Genomic DNA, 25,064 nt, shown 5'->3' with positions numbered 1-25,064 from the left:
ATCGATAATGCAAATAATAAATCGTAAGATGCTCCCTAAAAAATCATTTTTAAATAAATCGATGTATATGGTGTAGGATTAACATAGTCATTAATCAACTCCTAGTCCGATGCTGTTTTAAAGCTGAACACTGAAAGTCATTGCCAAAGTTCTTTAACGAGGAGGTGAAAGGCACCACCCGTCAAGCCGCCATCTTGATTTACATAAGACTTATCGTTAAAGTTATCTTAAAGTTCTTTAATTATATCTCGTATATTTTACGAGACCGGCGATTGATACTGTTACATTTCATTTTTAATCCGTATATCTATTTTCACTTTTCTCTAGAAAGTGTAAGTACACGGATATTTTGTAATAAGTGTGTCTACAAAAATAAACAAGAAGTAAAGGATACGGTTTTAGTATTTCATTAGATCTGCTAAATATGAAAGTATCTACACCTACTTTCCTTAAATCATTGGATAAGAAGAAACATGCTACTTTTATAATTTCAGATATTTGAGTATTTCCGATAATAAACTGTTGGAAAGTTAAAAAAAGTATAAATAAGTTTCCTTCCTTTGGGTTCAACGTTCTTCTGCGCAATCTGAACGAAACCTTCACAGAAATAGTCACTTTCTGTTAAAACCTTTTTTAAAAACTGAATTAAAAAATATCCTTTGTTAGTTTTAACCTACTAAATGTTACTAAAAATCTACTAGTACAAAAACGCCATAGTTTTTGTGTATTTAAAACTTTGGAAAAACATAAAATTTAGACTCGATTGGTGGGTACAGAAAGAGAACTTATTCTTAGAAACGCAGTTTGGATACAAAAGAGGCTAGCAGCATCTAGAATATGATGGGGGAAGTGAACACAAACGAGTTAAGTGAACTGTTTAACCATATACGATTCAGGTAACATTGCAAAAGAATGGTAACATTTTTTGTAGCATGTACCTACATTTATTTTAGAAGATTTACAAGAAATAATAAGGAATATGATCGGCGACAAAAAGTAGAAATAGATAAGGACATTCGAATAATCAAGAATTTGTACTGAAACCAACGTGCTCAAGTCAGAGTGTGGGTTTTATTCAAAGACAAGAGTCAAAGAAAAGTTGAGCTACCAGGTAAAGATCATGCGAGGAATAAGGCAGGGCTATGTAGACTGTGTGCTCTTCAATAAATACTCTGAAACAATTTTCACGGAAGCCCTTATGAACCTAAAGATCGAAGTACGAATTAATGGAGAATACTTTAACAATGTCCGCTGCGCCGACGATAATGTACTACTAGCCACCAGTCTAAATGATCTACAGACCATACTGGACTGTGTGAAAACTTTGAGCGTAAAGTACGGCCTACACTTTAGACCTCAACATGGGGAAATACAAATTCGTCGACAAAAAAGTATAAACATCCAGCAATATGAGGAATATCTCGACAAGTGGGTTTAAATATAATAAAAATTTGTAGTAATGTCACGCATATGTGTTTTGTTGGTAGTCATTAAATTCATAACATGAATACTACTGCGGTAATAACAGAATGATTATTTTTACACGTCGTAAAGTTAAATGATGTTAAAACTAAACAGTACCAACGTTACCTACTTTACGTAAAAATAAATATCTGTGTAATTTGTGTGAATTTAGATAATAATCATTTATTTGACATATCAATTTATTGCTTATAAACAGATAGTAGGACTAATTGCCAAAGGTAAGAAAAATACGTGAAACTAAATAAAAATAGAAGGTTAAGCGATAATTTAGATAATAGATATACTACTCTCCTGAACTTCACAATTGCTAACAGATATTTACAAAAATAATGACTGTATTGTTTTTCTTCGTCTTTACGATTTATTTTTCACTTTAGACTTCGGCCATCAAATCCTTTCACCTTTGCGTTTTTACCTGTTCAATGACTCGCCATGAACCCTTATACGATAAGCCATTTGGGCCTTACATACATGAGGCCTCTTATAAAAGACGATATTTTAACAACGGCGCACAATGTTCTGACTGCAATGACCTGGCAACGCTGACTTCTTTGACTGATAGCTTTTGATAGCTAATTGATTTGCATGCGCAGTTGCGTTTTCAGCGTTCACGCTGTAAAAAATCCGGGACTTTGGCGAAAAACTGGTTCATGAGAAGTCAGAAACCGGTCCATTAGGATCGTGGATTAGAGTGCGGATTTTTAGTCAGCGCAAGCGCTATGCTTACAGACACTGCAAATTGTCAAGCGTTTTGTTTGTTGTTGGTTAATCCTAAACTGCTAACCAAATCACTAACCTACTTAGGTTTATTTGTAACTTACCCATTTCGACAATTTCGACGTAAATTTTATGAAACTATAGGGTAACTACACTTTTTCTTGTATATATAATAGAAAACCTTAAGATAATGTTTGTTAAGGTTGGAAATTTCGTTTTCAATAAAGCAGTGGATATGTGGTATAAATAATAACGAACAGATTAGAGACAAAGCTGGATTTTTACCAACCTCGGGAACAAGCCGGTTTCCGCCCTAATTACGGCACAAACGATCACCTGCAGTGCCTAAAAACCCTGATAGAAAAAACTAACGAATATAACCGTCCCTTGGCATTGATATTTGTAGACTTTAAAAAGGCGTTTGATACAGTGGAATTACCGTCCATCTTAAGAGCACTACAAGATTGCAGGGTCGACCACAGATATTGTAATATAGTTAAAAATATATATGAAAATGCCACAACAACCATAAGTCTACATTCAGCAACTAATAAAATAAAGATAAAAAGGGGAGTCAGGCAAGGTGATACCATGTCACCAAAGCTGTTCATTACCGTTCTTGAGTATGCATTTAAAAGACTAACATGACAACAGAAAGGAATATCCATCGATGGAGAAAGATTAAACCATCTACGTTTTGCGGACGATATCGTGCTTCTGTCAGATAATCTGGGAGAGATCAAAGACATGCTCCAAGAACTGAATGACATACTACAAGAAACTGGGCTGGAGATAAATTTCGAGAAAACCAAAATGATGACCAATATGGTTCCCAGCGAAGAGATACAGATCAATAACAACAAGGTAGAATAAATTGATAAATACACATACTTGGGTCATGAAATTAGAATAACCAGAGACAACCAAACCTGCGAGCTAAATAGACGAATCACGTTGGGATGGGCGGCATATGGAAGGATGAGAGACATTTTTAAAACAAATACCCCAATTCACCTGAAAAGGAAGGCATTTAACCAATGCATCTTACCAGTCTTGACCTACGGAGCAGAGACACTAACTTTAACGAAAGCTACTGCCGAAACACTGAGGGTAACACAAAGGCAAATGGAGAGATCAATGCTGGGCCTGACCTTGAAAGATCGCGTGAGAAATGAGGAGATACGCCGACGAACTGGCGTAGATGATATTATACTGCGAATCAATAAACAAAAGTGGAGGTGGGCTGGACATGTTACTAGAATGGAAGACGGAAGATGGACGAAGAGATTATTGGAGTGGAGACCAAGAGCCGACAAGCGAAGTCGAGGCAGACCACCCACCCGATGGACCGACGACCTAAGGAGAATAGAAACAAACTGGATTGCAGCAGCTAGAGATAGAGAGAACTGGAGACGTTTGGAGGAGGCCTATATCCAACAATGGATGTGAAAATGGGGCTGGATGATGATGATGATGATGTGGTATAAAAATGAATGGCGTCAATTTGATAATTTGAGATATGCGGATGACACAGTGTTAATTGCAAGCAATTACGAAGAACTTCAACATCTAATTAACAGGATTACCACAACGTGTGATGAATATGGCCTTAAGCTAAACACCGCAAAGACAAAGGTGATGGTCGTCAGTAAAACGCCAATACAACCGGAAGTGGTAACAGCTTATGGTGAACAACTGGACAGAACTCACAGTATCACTTACTTTGGTTGTAATCTAAATGAGAACTGGGACATGAGCAAAGAAATTAGAATAAGGATAGAGAAGGCCAGAGCTCCATTCTTTAAGATGAAGAAACTGTTATGTGGAAACAATATTACTTTAAGTCTGAAAATTAGATTAGTGAGATGTTATGTGTTCTCTACTCTTTTGTATGGTGTCGAAGGTTGGACTTTGAAGGATACACTTCTCAAGAAACTGGAAGCCTTTGAAATCTGGGTGTATCGGAGAATCCTACGAATAAGTTGGGTGGATAGAGTTCCTAACGAAGTTGTTTTGCATCGGATGGGAAAAGTTACGGAAGTCGTCAAAACAGTTAAAAATCGCAAACTTAAATATTTTGGCCGTGTTATGCGCCACCCAGAGAGATATAATATACTCCATTTAATAATATAAGGCAAGGTAGACGGAAGAAGGGGGCGAGGTGGAAGAAGAACGTCATGGCTTAGAAACTTGAGAGATTGGTTTAACAAATCCTTTGCATCTCTTTTCCGAGCTGCCGTCAACAAAATTACTATAGCCAATTTGATAGCCAACGCTCGATAATCGAGCTCGGCACATGAAGAAGAAGAGGGTTGGAAATGTTTATGTATTTTGATGTTAGAAACAGTAATAAATGTCCGAAAATCATTCACCGGGAATTTAAACCTGTAAACTAATAACTAACCGCGCCAGATCACGACATAATCCTTAATTAGTCCGAAAATTATCGAAATTTAGTCAGGGAATATCTCCGCGAACAAAGTTAATATCTCCGCTGAAAAATGATTTGAAAAACATGAAATGGCAGGAGACATTATAGACGAAAAGAAAACGATTGAACTGTTTAAGAAGTGACAGACATTCAACAGGTGGCGGTATTTATAGTCCACGAAAATAGAAAAAGTTTACTGCTAATAATAATAAATAGAAGTAAGATAAAAAGTTTTTGCCACACTAACCAGCGCAACATCTACTGCGTTAGTTGCTCTCTGCATATAAGTTGCTTTTTGTACTTAATCTCTTAGTTTCCTGCTCTTTTTAAATCGTAATAAATAACAGTGTATTACCAAGGTATGATACTTCAATCACGTATTCAATGCTGACAGCATCGATTTCAACTTACATCTATTTGGTTTTTTTACTGATTAAATACTATTATCTTGATTTTCTGAGCTTAGTTCGTCATATTAAAAACTTTTGCTCTTATGTTGTACATGTGGACTCATCTTTGTACACCATGCGTAATAGAGTATTCTAAGTTCTTTGTTCCCCATTCCTATGTACACCATTCATGATACTCATTTTATTCATTTATCCTCTTCATTTTGTTGTTTTGTTAAATATTTTTAATAGTTTTTATGGAATTTAGTACCTGACATTCAATTAATAATGCATTCGTAAATCGATAAGGCAAATATTTGAACATAAGAACAAAGACACTGAAAACTAAGTGAGAAAAATCACCATATCAGCAAAATTTTCCTAAAGAAACAATAAATGGAATTGTTTAATTACATATGCAATGTTTTATTCATGAGGGTGATATAAACAGTATAAACCACGAACTTACAATTTCCAAAACTAAAGACAACACGATTTGGCACAAGTTTCCATTAGATTTGAAAGTTTAAGTCCTTGGGGGAAAGAAGTTAGGGGTTTGGATGTATATTACAGAAGAGGCGGGCGAATCACTGCAGGAAGTAGAATATAATTAAATCAGTCGCTTTGTAAACAACCATGTTTAGATAGCTAGTTTAATCTGAAAGAAAGATACATTGTTTATTGCTGTATATTCCCGCTAAGAGGTTTTCTGCTCAAAACGATAATAGGAATACACAGGAATGCTGTATTTAAGAAATAATATAATTCAATAATTCAGTAAACGAAATCTTAATGAAAAAACTTGATGTTTATCCTTTGCCGAATATTGATTCACTAGTGTCTAAGCTATCAAAATATAAAAATTTTAGCTCAATTGATTTAAAATTCGCGTATCATCAAATACCAATTCAGGAATCTGAAAACGGAAAACAATTAGATTGGAAGATTTTTTTCTTAACAAAGAGATTGTGTTATGCATGTACACATTATTTTATTCATTCCAGATAATTAATTGTAATTGAGAAATAAATATATCAACCTTTTAAATTATCTCGTGAAAATAATAACTTAAGTTACATTATCTTGCCTTGCGTTTTAACATGTAAATGATGTTTTTTTGTTTAAATAAATTCCATCGAGCAATTAACTGTGAGAAGAAATCCATTCTAAAACGTTCACATTCAAGGACGAGTTAGACAAAGAGACTGGTGAAATAATGCGACCAGAGGTGGATTACCTTTCGGCATATAAAATGATTTTATATATTTGCTATTTGTGTGAATTTAACAAATAAATTTAATTAGAGGTTAAACCGAACATAATGAGTCTCATATTAAAGAGTGATTCGCATATTACAAACCATCAAATCGACCAATTCATCACGAAGAGGAAAACATATTACATAATTTATTTTCTACGCAAATCGTCCAAATTTTTGTACCGTTGATTCAATAAAATAACTATTAAAATATCTCTCAAGCTTAGGGCTATAGGCAGCCAGACAATCTAGAATCTCTAGATCTCATGGCACGAACATATCACGAATATAAGATATGCCTCTAACCAACAATTTAAATGGACCTTCTCAGGACTAAGCGACAAAACGACTCGGACCAAGCATCCGACTCTGCCATTTAAATATAGAAGGTATTACTAGAAGTAAATGTCATTAGCTTAAAAAAGTACTGATTGAAAATAATATCGACGTGGTCGCAATTCAGGAGACCCATGTAGAAAATGAAGAACAAATTCTCGCTAGAGAAAGAATTCATGGCTATGATTTATTGGTTGCAACTTACCATTCGAAACAAAATAGAAAATGCACACATATGTTCTACATCAGGCATAAATAACATTTAGACGGTTACTATACAAATTGGCGAAATTACAAACTCTCGGCAGTCCTGTTGGAGACTTGAACAGCCATAACGAACTCTGGAAGTATAGGTACAGTGATGAAAACGTCGAGGCTCTGCTAAACTGGAGCGAAGAGGCTTACACTTATTTAGTCTTTGACGCTAAAGATCGGGGAACTTTTCGATCTGCAGCCTGGAGACGAGAATACAACCCAGACCTATATTTCGTTTCCACAAATGAAAACAATCAACCACTGGAAGCTTCACGTACAGTACTCCCATATTTTCCACATACCCAACATAGACCAGTTGTAATAGAAGTTGGCATCAAAATACCAATAATATCATCTTTTTCTAGACCTAGGTGAAACTTTCAAAAAGCAGACTGGGCGACTTTTACTGAGAGATTAGACAAATGTCTGGGATGGATAACCCCAACACGTGCAAATTACATGAGATTTGTTGGCGCGGTTTTCTCTACGGCGAAGAAAACTATATTCAGAGGATATCGTAAAGAGTATGTCCTAGGATGGGATGAAAAATGTGAGAAATTGTATCACGAATTGGGAATAGCTCCCAACAAAGTGGCCTCCCACATTGTAGTAAGCTCAAGAGCACCTAGAGATTGTGACCACACCACTAAAATAAAACAAGAACTAAAAACACTAAAGTATGCATGCCCGCCTACATCTGAATACTCTGACGAGTTTACTCCAGAAGAAATTATTTCAGCAATATCAGAAATTAAGTCTAGAGAGGCACCCAGTTCCGATAAAATCCATTCAGAATTTTTACTCCACTCTGGCAAATATGCTAGAAAGAGATTGACTGATTTCTATACAGATATGTTAAAATCAGGAAAAATCCCACATTCACTAAAAAAGGCCTCCATTATAGGCACATTAAAACCAGGCAATACAAATGCTACCATCAACTACCCATCCACCATGATAAGCTTGATATCGAAATAAACAGATTGCGCTCCAGATATCCTCCATTGTTAAGAGCCAACTCCTTACATCAGGAACATTTCAACCTCACCAACGCTTGGAGAAGACAATGGGAGAGCGACTCACCACAGGAAGCACGCCAAATGGCCTGTATCGATCAGAAAGCGGCAGCTTTTGAACTGACCCGCAATATATGGACAACGTTAAACAGAATAAGAACAAGCAGCAGTGGATGTGCTGACAGCTTATAAAGATGGGGAAAAGGGAAAAGCCCTTCCTCCTAAGTGTGACTGTGTTGCGCAACGACAGACCATCGTTGCGCAACACAGTTTAACACACATCGTGTTAAAATATTGGTTTTGTTTCTTAAGACGTATTATGGTAATAAATATTATTTTAGAAAGAAATAACTGTTTCCATTTACTATATAAAGTTCAACTTTTCACAGAGCATTTCATACATCATATTGCATACTTTTAAGAAAAAAAATTTCAATTGCTGTTTTAGATACTGTCAATTAATGCCGAATACTTGTACATTGGTTAACAGTAGCCAAGAAAATCAACGTTCTTTCTAATGTAAAAGCGGTCTTAAATCATCTTGTAACTTTTTATGATATTTCTAATTTTTTAGCTATCATTTCTAGCAGTGCCTCATAATATTCTTCAAAATGAGTCGTCTGCAGGCACAATATGTACTCTCCTATATCTTCTAAAGCAAGTTATTTTAAGAATTGGAGAATCCCCGTGCATATGCTTGTTTCTTATCCAGTCTCTTCAAAAATATCAACGACACATAGCAATTCTTTTCATATCATGACGGAGCAGATCAAGAGTTTTGATACAGGTACGAAATGTTGGCTGCTAGAAGTTTTTAACCGATATGTCTTTTTACTTCAAATACCGCACATCTCGAGGAAAACAAGAGTTATCGCCCTAGTGAAACTGTTGTCAGTAGTTACATGCACTCTACAAAATTTGAAGAGAGAGCAAAGTCAATCTGGGCTGGGTTCAGAACGGAAAAGAACTGGATTAACCAAGTCCTACATCTCAATTAATACCTAGAACAAGGCTACCAAGAAAATTAATTACATGTGTGACGTTCATAGACTTAACCGCAGCGTATGATAACCATCAGCCATAGACTACTTCTTGAAAAGATCAGATCATTAACAGGAGATCAAAATTTACAAGCGCCGTAAATGATTACTTGAAAACAGGAGATTCTATGTAACTTTCGAGTAAAGCAGAAGCTGCTGGTGTAAAGAATAAGCTAGCGCAGTGTGCGGTGCTATCACCGATGCTGTTTAACGTGTGCTCTAACGACTAACCAATCATTAAAAATAACGAGCACTTTCTGTACGTTGACGACCTTGCTTTGACTATACAGGACAGAAGCTTTGAAAGGGTCAGAACCAGGCTCGAGGAAGCACTTCACAACCTTACAATTTACTACGACCGGAACTTGCTGAAGCCTAACCCCACCAAAACCCAAATCTGCTATTTCCTCATAAGATCGAGAAAGTCGAAAAGAAAGATGAAGATCAAAAGGAACAGACACCAACAAAAACACACAAAGCATCCAATTTGCCTCGAATTAAAGCTGGAGAGAACACTAACTTATAAGGCACATTATCAAAAGACCGCTCTGAAAGTAGCATTTTGCAAAAACCTTCTTCGTAGACACAAGACGGTATAATACTTAGAAAACGAACACGCATAGACCAATAGGCAGATCACCAAATCCATAATAAGAAAGTTACAAGAAGAGCTCACAAAGAGCTTAAAAATATTGGAATTGGAACAAAATCGTTAATAGTTTTTGGTTGATTGCTATAATATTTGGAATGTGTGAATATTTTACGAATATGTAATTAAAATTGTACATAACTTTCAGGTAAATTAAATTTTACATGCCCCTGATTCCTAATTTTAATGGCAATGTCTAAATTAACTAAAACAACTCATATTATTCTTTGATGATTGCAATATTGTCCTCGTTTTATTTATCTAGCACAAACATAATTTAATTAGCGAGTGTACTTTTTACACACCGGTTCAAATTTCGCCAATAATTATTTACACGTTCACGGTAAAAGATAAATAAGCCGTTTATTATGTTCCAAACATTTTAAACATTTTATGTTTTATTAAATTCGGCTAACAACTAAATTACCTGCAAAATGAGGACTTTAAAATCATCGACAATAAATTAACCGATTTTTATTACGCTCTAAAAACTCGACAACTCTTTATTTAGTTTTGGAATTAGCGAGATAACTGACTGAATGAATTTTACATCGGGTGAAATGTGATAATGTGATTATTTGCGACACTTTCTTTTTTATAGAATCATAGTGTATAAAATATTCAATTATTTTAAAACTACTAACAGGAACACTAATAGTAAGGTTTCCATAGAGAGATGGAAAGAATAGATTCATATTAAAAGTTAATTCTCTACAAAAATTACTAAAACAACATCTACCATAATTATTGATTATATTATCTCAGATTTCTCATCCCTTGATGTACGCTCTACAATTATTAATGCAAGACTATCTCATACAGCAGTATATACCAAGTTTAACACTCTTAACAAAACATCCTCGAAAATCCAACGTTTAGTTAGGATTTTTTCCGCCCAGAAATTCCAAAATTTGTACTTGGTCAAAACTTGGAAGTCAAAACTTCACAAACTCTGGACTATTAAAAGTATTCGCTTATCAGCCAAGAATATGGTTTCACTGCTGTATAGTCCTTTTCCATCATATTGATAGCACATTATGTATGCAAATCCTCAACAGGTCAAAAAACCATAGGCGTCACCCTATACTTGTTTTGAAATAAATAAAAAAATTAATATTTTAAGATGCCGTCAACAATTCATTATCTTTTAAAAAATCTTCTGTAAAATAAGTGTCCACTAATCTCACTATACCTTTTTTGTGCGTAAAAAACGTCGGTATATATGCCACACGATTATTGTTAATTAGACACGGGTGATTAACGAGAGAATTCAATGTTTCACGAAATAAATTAATGTAAACAGTAATTTAAAGGTGATTATTATTTTCTATATGTTATCGCCTGACACAAAAAGAATACCTTCTTTGAACGATTACCTGGAATTACTGATTAGGCTTCACTAATGATAGTTTAAGTAGTTTTTATGCCACATTACAGCTTATGCCAATAATATAAATTAGAAATTGTTTGCATCTTCCATTTCGTTTGTAGATGTACATTGTTCATGTCTTACCTACCTACGTTTTTGGTGTCGATATTTTGTTATTTGCATTTAAAAATGACGTCGACAACAGGTTTTATCCCGGTTAAGTGTAATTTTAAAGGTGCCTTCAGTCGAAGAGAGAGAAATATAATATTAAATGTACACGATGCACTTGTACATCAACGCCCTTTAAGTAATGTTCGTGAAATCGTTAACATGTGTTCAAATATGACAGGGGTTGGAGAAGCAACAATTTATAGATTCCTAAAAGAAAGAAAAGGAGGAACTGTTTCATCTCCCAAGAAGAGTGGAGGGAGTAAACACTTGGAAATTGAAGAAATACATAAAAACATGATAAGACGCAGCGTCCACTCATTTTTTTAACAAAGAATTTCCAACATTGGACAAAATCCAAACATTAATTAGAGAAAACGACGAGTTACCAATCATAAGCAACAAGAAATTATGGGGACTATTGAGAGAGATGGGATTTCGTTGGCAAAAGAATAGAAGAAAATCCGTTTTAATTGAAAAAGATTACATTGTATGTTGGAGACGAGATTATCTAAGAACTATTAAAAAGTACCGAGAAGAAGGGAAAACATTTTTTTATTTGGACGAGACTTGGCTAAATGAAGGTCATACTGTACCATATCTATGGGTTGATACAAATGTGAAAAGTTCCCGTCAGGCATTCATCGAAGGTGTATCTACTGGAATAAACAATATTCCCGTTGGAAAAAGACGCAGACTCATAATAACCCATATTGGAAACGACTACGGTTTTGTCAATGGTGGATTATTAAGTTTTGCCTCAAAATCAACCAAAGATTACCACGAGGAAATGACTGCTGACGTTTTTGAAGAATATTTTGAGCAAATGTTGGATTTAATTCCAAAAAATTCTGTCATAGTCATGGATAATGCTAGTTACCATTCAAGACTAGCAGAAAAATTGCCAACAACTGCATGGAAAAAAGGAGAGATAATCGAATGGTTGGATAAACACACAATTGAGTACAAGGAGAATTCGACAAAAAAGGAATTATTACCTATTGTAAGGCAACATAAAGCAGCTTATAAAAAATATATAATTGATAAAATGGCATTAAACCGTGATGTAATTATTTTACGTTTACCCCCATACCACTGTGATCTGAATCCGATAGAAAATATATGGTCTCAAGTAAAGGGTGAAGTCGGACGCAACAACAAAACTTTTAAATTAAAAGACTTAAACAATTATTAGAACATTCCTTATCAAAACTAACTCCAGAAGATTGGAAAAATTCTGTTAGTCATGCTCACAAGGAAGAAAATAAAATGTGGAATTTGGATAATATGACTGATGCAATGCTGGAACCGGTAATAATTAACATTGGAGTTCAAGATTCTGAAGAAAGCAGTGAATCTGAAATGGAATTTGATTAAAATAATATTCATTTTTTTACAAATCGGTCCCTGTTACGGCCACAAATTATTTTATATATAACCAATAAAATAATCATCTTACATTTCTTGTAAATTCATTAGTACCTGTTAATCTCCATCACTCCGATACTGGCAACTTTATTTAGGGATTAGTAACCCTCAAAACTATTGTATTCTATCTTGCTTCAACCTTTATACCTGGTGGTCATACTCAATTTAAAATTGTTTTCCTATATACTTCTGTAAACTTGTTGACAAATATCTATTTTTCATTGAGTCACCCGTATCAACAGTTTAGGGATTTGCATACATAATGTGCTATCAATATGATGGAAATGGACTATACATCAAGAAATTTACTACCAACGTCTTTGTCACTGAATATATCTCCAACCAGATAGGAACCTATCTAAAACTTACTTAAAAACTATCAAAATCATCTGAAAAGCTCTAAAAATGTTGCAAAAGAAACTTGGTCTATAATAAACGATTTTCGAAATAAAACTAACACAACTCAAATATTTTCTCTTCCAAACCCTGAAATTTAAATGAATACTTCGTTTCGTTAATGTGAGTAAAAATATAACATCAACTATTTTGCCACAACAAGATCCTATTTCCTATCTCCCCAATTCAAAAAAGGTCTCGAATTCATTCTTTATAAGACCAGTCGATAAATCTAAACTGGTGCAAATAATCAGTAGTATCAAAACCAAATCTTCTTGTAGTACTGATGGACTATCCATAAAACTTTTCTTAAATATTCCAAAAAATCTGTTGGAAGTCCTGGTCTCACTAACTAATGATTCCTTTGAGAAAGGTATATTTCCAGAGTGCCCAAAGACAGCTATTATTATTTCTCTTCATAAGAGTGGTAGAAAATTGAATGTCTGCAATTAGAGACCTATTGCCGTACTACCGGTCCTATCCAAAATTATTGAGAGACTTACATTAGCTTAAAACGCTTCGTCCTTTGTCAAAAACTCTTTTCATATTATTGATCTTCTGAAAAACATTTCTATTTCACACTCAGATATACTAGTTAGTTTTGACATTGTTTCTTTGTTCACCAACATTGCCATCGATGAAACCATTTCCATCTTGGACTATAAAAATCAAATCACCCAAGACACATTATCTCTTATAAAACACTGCCTGTCTAATACATACTTTTCATTCCAAAATCATTTCTATCGTCAAATCAAAGATGCCCCAATGGGATCCCCCCTCTTCCGTAATAGCTGATATCTTCATGGAACATTTCGAAACACAAGCCCTGTCCTCATCAAATCTCAACCCAATCTACTGGTTACAGTACGTTGATGACACCTTTGTCATTTGGCCCCATGGTAAAGACACATTAGATCTCTTCCTCTCCCACCTGAATGGAATACATCACAGTATTCCTGTATACATCACCTCACAGTTTTTCCTCTTCCGTGTACCGGAAACCCACTCACACAAACCGTTATCTTAATGCCCAGTCACATTGCATGCCTCTTTTTTCCCGATCCATAAGACTTAGCGACAACAATCGCAGGTTATCCGAAATCAATTCAATCTATTCAAGGGAAAACACTCTTACAAAACGGCTACCACAAAACCCAAATCAATAGGAGCATTCAAAAACATCTAACCCCCATTCCATCCACAAAAAGGAACCTTGTTACCTTTTATTAAAGGTGTCACTGACAAGATCAGTAGAACTCTTCTTCCTCTAAACATTAAAACCATCTTCACTAGTCACTCCAAGTTGTTCAATCTCGTCAGATCCGTAAAAGACCAAATCCCCAATAAAGACCATGGTGTCTAAGAGATACCTTGTTACAGTTGAACACGTACATACATAGGATAAACAAACCGACGAATCCATAACCGTATTTACGAACATACTATATCAGTCAAACATTCCGATACTACTTCAGCCCTAGTCCAAGCAATGTCTCGAACAAAATTATTATGACTAAATAGGTATTTTTAATATCTTTCAAACGAGGTATCGCTTGCCATAAGGTCCTATTTAAAATTATCTGTCACAGTGGCGCTGTAACGTCATCTGTCACTATGACGTCAGTTGTTATGACTAGTTGAGAAGCCTACGTCTGTTTATTACCTTCCTCCAAATTTCACTACCTATTATAAGTATAACCGTTCAAAAAATACGAGGGGGGAACGGAATTTTAACTAGCACTGTATATACATCACTTATATTTAAAATTTCCAGAACGTCAACCTTAGAGTTCAAATTTTCCTAACAAAGCTAATAATACGAAACCCATACGGAACTGCTCGATCTTTCATGGGCGTCAACATGGTATAATAATCAGAAAAATATACTCATCATTATATTGGGAATTTTAGAATTATATTGATTAAATAACCAAAAACATTTGTTATTATTAATATTATAAATTTCATGAAATAACTCTTTAAGTCTAATATTCCACAAAATAATAATTTTAATTAAATGAATTAGACAATTGTACGCAACTGATTAGGGAATACTTCAAATTTTAAAGACAGTTCAGCTTATGGCAAAATTGTTTAAAGTGTTGCCGCCTTTTTAGAGTAAGAATTTTGTTTATGTTTTGATTTCTTACACAATTTGATCATAATATATTATATATTAATAAATTGTATTTATAAATACATATTAAATTTAGATTAATAGCTTTAAAAACTAATTATTGTTGTGTATTGTGATTGTGCTATGCCAAAACAACTAAATAGTCTGTAGAAAGCTAATAACCTTTCATATAAGATAGATTAATTTGAAAAAGAAATAATGGCGGGACGTTTTTAATATTAATGCTCTAAAAAAGGTAAGTTTAAAATTTAGAATATATAATATTGTTTTAAAATGTGTTCTTATGTATTTTATGGTGTTGCAGTAATCTTAGAACTAAGTGTATTTACTGTTAATATAATAGTTTGAAAAATAGTTGACATTTTAAAAATTCCTCACTTACTAACTATTCTGATTTTTTTTTTTTCAACGCTGTGGGGTTCTGGCGTCGTAAATCTTGAATGACGTGCAATAATTTTTACATGAAAAATTCTATATACTCACTTTGGCCTGGAAGTGTTTTTATATAATTTTGTCAGAAACTTTCTTTGTGTTTAATTTTAGGAGGTATATTTTATTCTCCTCTTTCCGTATCACACCACCATCTGTACCTTTTATCCTTATTGTACTTTACACGATTTTCTGCTTCAGATTAACTAAGTTAAAATTAGCTTGAATTTTGTAATTTGCGAAGACCTTAGTAACGTTTTAAAAATATTAGAAAACAATCTCTCAAATAACCGATATGCTGTATTTGATATTAAGTGGGCATATACACCGTTTTAATAAAATGAAGTCATCTAACAGGAATATTAAAATACCTGTACATAATTTTATGCAGCTGTAAATATAAACAGTTAGATATTTTTGATGTAGTTTGTAATTTATTGCACTTTTTAGAGACTTCACTATTGATTACATTGCGCTACTTGGTAATCATTGTATGATTGTGTAAGAAGAAAATGGAATTTGCAATAGTCAATAAACCTACTTATTTATGATTAATATGAATTATCCAGCTAATAATAAATAAATATTAGATGCTACTTATAGTTTATAATTTATAGTACATAAAAATTGGCATCATTTTTTGCATGTTGCTTATGCTACAAAGTTAATCAATAATTGTAAACCTTTCTAACAAAGGAAGAGATAAGGGTTTAAATATCGCCTAGTTGAGAAAACTGTAATCTAATTAATGAGAAAATAAAAGAGAGTCTTTGTTTATCATATTTAGGACATTCAAAGAATATATGATTTAGATCTGACAATTTTGTATTATCACAAGTACAATTACATGAGTCTGTTTTTAATATTAGGGGAACGACGGGTAATAGCGAACAGCGGGTGATTGCGAACATCACAGAATACATGCGTACGTCATCTGTATCATTCCGTTGTAAACTTCATTTCGTGCTTCCTACTAGTCTGCACGTGGTGGCATAGATACACAGTTGCCCCGTATTTGTGGAATTTTTTACAGCGATTTATTTGTTTTTGGTGCTTGCACTACAATTTTAGAAATTCAGAAAATAAGGTATGTACTTACCTAAACACTTGATGGTTTCATTTAAATTGTTAGAGTTAGTTAACTTACTATTATTTAACCTATAAAATTGTCCTATTACGGAGAAGTTAACTGCATTTATATTATGGTTGTTTCGTTTCTTCATATTCATTTCCAAATTGGATAATCACGAACAGATGTTCAGGATTACCCGCCAAGTGTTCGCGTTTACTCTTTTAATAATTTGGCTTAGATTCTTTACATTTTTGCTTTTCTTTTGCTCATTTAACAATTTGTATCTTTTTCAGATGCCTTTTAAACGGAAACGAAGTACCAACAAATTTTCATGGACTGATGATCAAATGAAAGCTGCTCTAAAGGCAATTCAAGAAAGACGTTATGGCCTAAGGGAAGCTGCACGCCAATTTAATATACCTGTTACAACATTACAAAACAGAGTCTCTAGAGGCTTTTATAAAGGCAGGCTGGATGCAAACACTCTCTTTTCAAATGAACAGGAAGAAGAAATGAGTCGTCATTTACTAACGTTATCTAAAATATTTTATGGATTAACCCCAATTCAGTTGCGAAAAGAGGCCTCCGCCTATGCAGAGAAATTAAACTTAAAACATAGTTTCAACAGAGAAAAACAAGAAGCAGGTAAAGACAAGGTTATATGGATTCATGTCAAGGTATCCTGAGTTAAGTTTCCGTAAACCTGAAGCAACAAGTCTTAATCGCATTCAAGGTTTCAATAAGGATCAACTCTCAAGGTTTTATGACAATTTGGGTAAGCTGTACGATGAATACAAGTTTCCACCTACTCGAATTTTTAATGTCGATGAGACTGGCATTACAAATGTAAATAGGCCTAATCGGATCATTGGACCTAGAGGCCAAAAACAAGTTGGAGCCGTTACAAGTGGAGAAAGAGGCAAGAACGTGACGGTATGCTGTTATATGAGTGCCAGCGGATCTTTTACACCTCCACTATTCATTTATCCAAGACTGAGAAGAAATCCTGCTTTAAAAAAGGATGGGCCTCCAGGTTCTTTGTACTCCTGTTCAAAAAGCGGTTGGATGAACGAAGAAGTGTTCCTGTTTTGGATTCAACATTTTGCGAAAACCAATAAACCTACAAGAGATGATCCCATTTTATTGATGCTGGACAATCACGCTGCAAACGGTTTTGAGAAGACCGGAATTTTTCCATTCAACCGAAATACATTTAATGAAAAAGACTTTTACAGTTCAAACGATAATCAAACTTAACAAAATAATAGCCAAGAAGGTCTTTCACAAACTATTCAAGAAGATTTACTGGAACCCCAACCAGGCCCTTCCAAAGAAAACCAGATATGTGAAAATACCGAAAATGTTTCATTCAGCGATATCTTGCCTTTACCGAAAGAAAAACAAAAGATATCTGTTCCGAAGAAGGGTGGAAGAAAAAAACAAAGATCCGAAATATTAACCTCAACGCCTTTGAAATTAGAACTCGAACAAAAGGAGCTTAGAAGGAAACAAAAAATGAAAAAAGAAATTGAAAAACAAAAATTTTTTAAAAAGAAAAATAAAACTGCAAAGAGAAAAGTACTACAATCTTCAAGCGAAGAGGAAGATTCGACATCATATAAAGATGATGAATCTGATGACAATGACGATATTAATACCGACGATTGTAATGAAGGAGAATCTTGTTTAATTTGTGGTGACTTCGGGAAAAGCGAACTTTGGTTCCGTTGCATTATATGTGGTGAATGGGTGCATAAATTATGCAGCGGCTCGGACACACCGGACAACTATAAATGTGATTTTTGTTAATAGGTAATACTGTTCGATATTACCCTTCTCATGTTTATTATTACCCGACATTTCGGGTAACAGCGAACATTTCGTGAAAATTTTTAATTGAGTTTTTTTATTATTAAAATTTTTATTTTTGATTATCCAATAACAAAAATTAATAGCTGTATTACTGTTAGCGACTCTGTAGTTGTTTCCGAGTTTTCAACATTTTTATATTTCAAATAAACAATTATTTTCCTTAAGTGTTCGTAATTACCCGTCGTTCCCCTATATAAATGAGCAGGAGTAACAGCCATTTTTTACCTACTTCTCTTATCCACTTTATAACATCTGTATCTACAACTTCTCTCCTCTTGATATTTCTATTTTTATTTTTACCATTTCTTCTTCGCTACCTGTGATGCTATTTATTTAAATTTCATTGCTATACTTTCTTGTTACATTATGAACTGTTCTTATTGGTTTTAATTCTAACCTTAAATTTTTATTTTATTGTTTATGTGATATGTACAATATGGTTTCCAAATCATTTTTCCATTTCCAATTCCTTTTATGCGTGCTTTTTTTAAATAATAAAAAAAATAGTAAAAATCGTATCTCTCTTGTGCAGTACTTAAACAGATGTTTAACAATCGTTTATTACAAAATACTTTACCAATTAACAAAACATATGTTTACATACTAATGAAAATATTCAATTTCAAGTTTTTAGGTCCCAAACTGTTAACAGACCTAAATTTTATCACCTACACTCCAAGCGTAATAAATGAATCTATTAGAATAAAATGCGTGGTGAAATTCCTTGAAATTTAAATAATAAATTGTTCTTCTAATTGATCTTATGACACAGTTATAACCGTTAAGGATTCATCTTTACTGGAATTATAAGAATATACGCATAACATTTAGAATTTAGGCGATAAATTAAAAAATAAAATAAGATTAGGAAAAAGTAGATCTTTCATGTAATAAAAAATGCAAATCAACATGATCGTGATATAAAATTGGCTATGAGAATTCTTCAATAATAAATGGATTAAAAGAAGTCAAGTTTTTTTTGTTTGTGAATAAAAACTGTTTTGTTCGCGTAAATACTTACTTAACATTTGAATAAGAGTATCGAGATCAAACTCGATGAAGTTAGTGCTCGAAATATCTATAGGAAAACAGGGGAACATGTTTATTTTACTAGTATTGTTGTTTAAAGTAAACTATTTATGAACTTGTTTGCAGGTGGATGTTTTCCAAAGTTGTCTCGTTCTAAAACATGTAAAAATAGCTTAATTCTTCAATACCTACTCTTCTAGTTTAAATCGTAATGTATTTCGATCAATTTTCTAACATCGGCTGCTTTTTCTTTGTTTTACTTGTAAAGTAAATTTTTACCTATTAAAGCACGTGGTCTAAGAGATTTATTTATTTAGAGCGGTTTTAACATCCTATATCCTGATGTATTGCTACAAAGTATGTTTACTTGCAGTTTTTGATCCTTTGCGATGTAAGAACGGTTAGGCATTTTTTTCCAATACAGTCCCTTTCCATCAGCTTTAAATACTTGATACCATCTTCAATAATTTTCGCTATCTCCTGTGGAAATATTTTTGCTGCTGCTTTATCTGATGAAGCACTCTCTCAGCTGAACATTTTTTACCAGCTTGGGAAGTAGAAGTTGGTGGCTCTGACTGTTTCATTAACTCATAAAAGTAAAGAGCTTTTTCCTGGATTAAATTGTAGCATTTGAAAATTCTTTGGATATGTATTAAAATCCTATCGTATTTGTTAAAATATCAAAGAATAATCTTAGTGTATTTCTGTTTCCTTTCGTACAAGTTAAAAAACCGAATCTTTCAACTTCCTTTTATTTGCGTCGCTAAAGTTAATGTAAACCATTTTATAGTTTGTTTATATTTCACAACATGCATATTTTGTCGGTGTTTTTTGATCGAAGCCTCTTTTAGGATATTTTGCGTTCCCGTTACCGTTGTAAGTGTTTTGTTTATACCAAGATTGTGCGAATGAATTTTAAAAATAATTGCTCACTCTTGCTAAGGCCGGCCGCTGTTAAAGTCGTGTTTAGTTTTATTGGAGTCCGAATTTATTTTCAAATTCGTAATCTTTTCTTTTTCCTTTTTTTGTCATGGAAGTATAGTATAAAGTGGCAGTAGCAGTTAAATTTCTAGTATTGAGCAGTCAATAGTTGGAGTTTAAGTGAGGTTCCAGAAAGTGAGGAGCAAGAATCGTTGTTTTCATCCTAATTTTGTTTCTCCCCGGTTGTCATCCCAAGCTTTTTGGCAGTATGGAGATGAATTTGTTCCTGTTAAGAAAATTCCAGTATGATTCCAGTTTCAATCCTTTTAGTGCTTTTTTTGGTGAAATCAGGTAACTTTTTTTGTGTTAAATTTTAAAGTCAAGATAGACATTTTTTAAAAAAATAATAATTGCTTTCATTATTTAATAAGATAATCTTTATTTGTGATAGTTTTTTATTTGCCACAGTTTATAGACCAGTAACATTTGTAAGTTTTGTTGCAATTCCCACTTGTAAACGAATAGGACACATGTAAGTTTTTCTTTGTTATTTTTATATTTACTTTTGTGACTGTTAATATAGTTTTTGTGCCATCTGTATTTTTGTAACTGTTTGTGGTGACACAAAAATAAATGTTTAATTTATTTCTCGGAACCATTTTGTCTTTTTATTCTAGAAAAGTCTCCTAACCATTTTTGTATTTCTAATAATTATTTCAATAGTTACAACTAGTTGTTTTTTTGTCCGTTTGTTCCAAGAGACTTATCTAAGAATCCCCTTTGTTTCATTTTTTTGTAGTTGCCCCAATCCAACCCCCTTGCCATTCAACTTATCCACGACCCAGCTCTCCAAACAAACCCTGAGTGTCGTTCGCGTATCATTTATTTTGCTTGCTCTATCTCCACCCTAGTAGTTTCTGTCGCCAACTTTCAACTTCCATAGCAATACCCTATGTGGTAGGCAAAATATTTCGTTACAAAATAACTACTTACAGAAATTCTTCTTTAAGTTCCTCAATCTAAATTGTGATGGCTCTTTCTGTTCATAGCATAGCAGGTGAGATAACAATAAATATTTAAGTTTTTTTTCTCTAAACCAATTTGTTTATTTCTTTCAAAAAAAGTTTCTAACTCCTTTTTGTATTTTTTAGCAAGGAAGAGACTTTCTTTCATCCAGCAGGAAGATCTTTCTAAGCGGCGTCCTTACTTCAAATTGCTTAAGAACCTTTTTGTAATGTGCTTGTCCAGGATATTCGTGTAAGTACCCCTTTTATTTCATTTTTGTAGTTATCCCAGTCCCCGTCCCCTGGTCATTCACTTATCTGCGGCCCAGCTCTCCAAAAAAAAAAACGTAAGTAGCCGTTCGCAAACGTTTCGGTTTGTTTTGCTTGCCCTATCTCCACCCCAATAATTTCTGTCCCCAATTTTCAACTCCTTATAGTAATACCCAAGGCAAAATAATCAATTTTCGTTTCCAACGAAATTGATTGTCTTTGGTGTTTTTTTTTTCTCCATTGGGTCAAATAAAATCTTAAAAAAAAAAATTTAAAAAAATAGATTTACGATATTGAGGTGGCAAAACCTCTTCTAATGAAAAAGAAAACTATACGACACTCACTTGAAATCTTTGAAATTTTAGACAAATTATTATAAAATGACGCACTGTTAAGAGAAAAATTATTTTACAAAAATAACAGGTTATACCTTTCAATGCGAAACTTGCAAATATGAAATAGGGATATCATGTAACAAGGCAATCCCTGAATTACAAAGGCTCACTTTACTGACGTCTGGACTGACATAGTTAATATTTAATTATTTTATTTATTCATTTTTATTTATTTATTTAACCTCCTTTAAAACACAAAATGATTGTTATTACATTACAAGAAGGCTCACTACTGCTAAAAACTAATAACATATTAAAAACTAAACCTAGACAGAATAAAACAAGTAAAAAATACTGTACATCTAAACTAAATTTTAAAACAACAACTTTTGCAGACTAGAAATTTGTTTCAAAAGCAACTTTTGATAGTTAATAATAGAAATTTTTGGATGAAATACAAACTGCACAATTTTAAAATCGCATAAAAATAATCCGCGTAAAAAGAGACCTCACCGTACATAACAGATTGAACGAATTTAAAACGGAACATACAATTTAATATATGTCTGTTTGAACTGCATTTGAAATAGTGGACCAATATAAAACTTGGACAAAAACAAATCCATACCCGGTGATAGACATTGTATAAAATATCGTTCAACTATCTGTCTCCTTTAAAGGAAAGAGCAGCTTGCCTAATAGTCGGAGAGATAGAGCCGAAATTTTAAACTGATCAGTAATATGACATTTCTCTATTGGAATATATTCATTGTAACTGGGTTAAGACTTTGCCTTACAGGCGGACGCCCCTCGTGGTACAGGGGGTGGCTATACAGGGACGAATATGTCATTTTTTTCGGATAAATTAACGACCGATAATATGGCTGAAAATTTGCCCAGAGTAAGATCTTGGTATAACTGGACGAAATCCCAAAGGGCGGACGCGAGAGTGGATACATAAGGGATGGCGGACAGGGATGAAATTGCAATTTTTTGGAAAAAAATTAACGATAAGTAATATGCCCGCCATTTTCATAGCTCATTATTTAGCCCCTAAAAACTCTAAATCCAAAAGAGCGGACAGCGGGTTGGTACAGAGAGCCATAAAACGGGGTCAAATGTACCACTTGCCTGCGCATTTTAGGTCTCGGTAACAATTTTCAAACTGATTTTATTATGATATTTTTGATACCGATTGATTTGAAAATTTGTATGCTCACTACTGTTACTATTCTGAAAAGCGTCAAGTAGAGTTTTCCTCAAAATTTTCCAAAAAAAATTCCGTAAATGAAAATTTTCGTAATTTTTTGAGGTAAAATCTAATTTGTAGAATCCTTTCGATTTTCTGTCAGTTATACCATGAATTTTTCCAACAATTTTCAAACGATTTTTCCGATAAGAAAAAAAAATTTAGAAAAAAAATTTCGTCATTTTTCTCACTCTCACTGATGTCATCACATTCATCGTCTTCGTCACTTTCAGCTGGTGGTAAGCTTGAAGCATCGACATTTTTTAGTTTTTTTTTTTTAAAGCCTCGTTCATATCATGCAACTTATACTGCCGGTTAAATAGTAAAAATCTGACATCGTTTACTTTTCTTTTTGGAATTGTTCTCGTCAGTCCTGTTCCATATAAGTGACATATGAAAGTTTCTAAGGTTTCAAAAACTTCATTACAATCGAAGTCAGTTTCACCAAGTTGGATAAAAGCATCTTGATACTTATTACATTTAGCGCATGCGTCTAGAATTACTGATCTAAATGGAACGCGCATCATTATTATTTTAATATTTTAAAATAATAATGATGCAAAATTAATGTCCAAACAGAATTTGTAAAATTATAATTAACTAATGAAAAAAAAATTCAATCAATTTGAAAGTTAAAAAAATATTGAAAATATCTAAGTACAAAGTAAATTTCAAAACTTAAAAAATTGATAATTCCACTATTAAATTTATTTTTATTAATAATTATTTGTAAAATGTTAAAGGAATTCTACAAATTGAATTTTACCTATTGATAAATAAAAATAATATATTTTGTATTTGATTATTAATGTAATAATAAATCAAATTTTTCTTATATCTGAACAACCATTATTTATGCAATATAAATTTAAAAACCTTTTTATTGTAATAAAAAATAAGTAAAATTACTATTTGTTATACCAAAAATATTTAATAGTTAACATTATAAAATTACTTTAATTTAATAAAATATCAAATATCAAACATTTATTTAATTAAAAATTAATTCGTAAAATATTTATATTTAAGAAAAAAATGTGATTTGTAAAGTAAATATGACTTTAGTTTGAAAAAAAAAACATTATCATAATATCATTTTAAAACTACAAAATATTCTATAAAAGATTCAGTCGATGACGTAGAGTTTTATCAAATGTTTTAGAAAAGTTTTTCTAATTTTTTTTTCTTATCGGAAAAATCGTTTGAAAATTTTTGGAAAAAAATCATGGTATAACTTACAGAAAATCGAAAAGATTCTATAAATTAGATTTTACCTCAAAAAATTACGAAAATTTTCATTTACGGAAATTTTTTTGCAAAATTTTGAGGAAAACTCTACTTGACGCTTCTCAGAATAGTAACAGAAGTGAGCATACAAATTTTCAAATCAATCGGTATAAAAATATCATAATAAAATCTGTTTGAAAATTGTTACCGAGACCTAAAATGCGCAGGCAAGTGGTACATTTGACCCCGTTTTATGGCTCTCTGTACCAACCCAGCTGTCCGCCCTTTTGGATTTAGAGTTTTTAGGGGCTAAATAATGAGCCATGAAAATGGCAGACATATTAGTTATCGTTAATTTTCCCCAAAAAATTGTAATTTCACCCCTGTCCGCTACCCCTTATGTATCCACTCTCTCGTCCGCCCTTTGAGATTTCGTCTGGTTATACCAAGATCTTACTCTAAGCAAATTTCCAGCCATATTATCGATCGTTAATTTTTCTGAAAAAAATTACAACTCCATCCCTGTATAGCCACCCCATGTACCACGAGGGGCGTCCGCCTGTAAGGCAAAGTCTTAAC

At 33.1% G+C, this 25,064-nt stretch overlaps 1 protein-coding gene across 6 annotated transcripts in view; it reads right to left on the bottom strand.

Annotated features, from left to right (window-relative positions):
* LOC140440228 (uncharacterized) overlaps positions 1-25,064 on the bottom strand; it is a 211,021-nt gene that overhangs the window by 106,479 nt on the left and 79,478 nt on the right. The gene's annotated exons all lie outside the window — the stretch shown is intronic.

The sequence above is a fragment of the Diabrotica undecimpunctata genome, chromosome 4 (assembly GCF_040954645.1).
Source record: "Diabrotica undecimpunctata isolate CICGRU chromosome 4, icDiaUnde3, whole genome shotgun sequence".
Classification (NCBI taxonomy): domain Eukaryota; kingdom Metazoa; phylum Arthropoda; class Insecta; order Coleoptera; family Chrysomelidae; genus Diabrotica; species Diabrotica undecimpunctata.
This window is presented reverse-complemented; position numbering and strand designations above follow the sequence as displayed.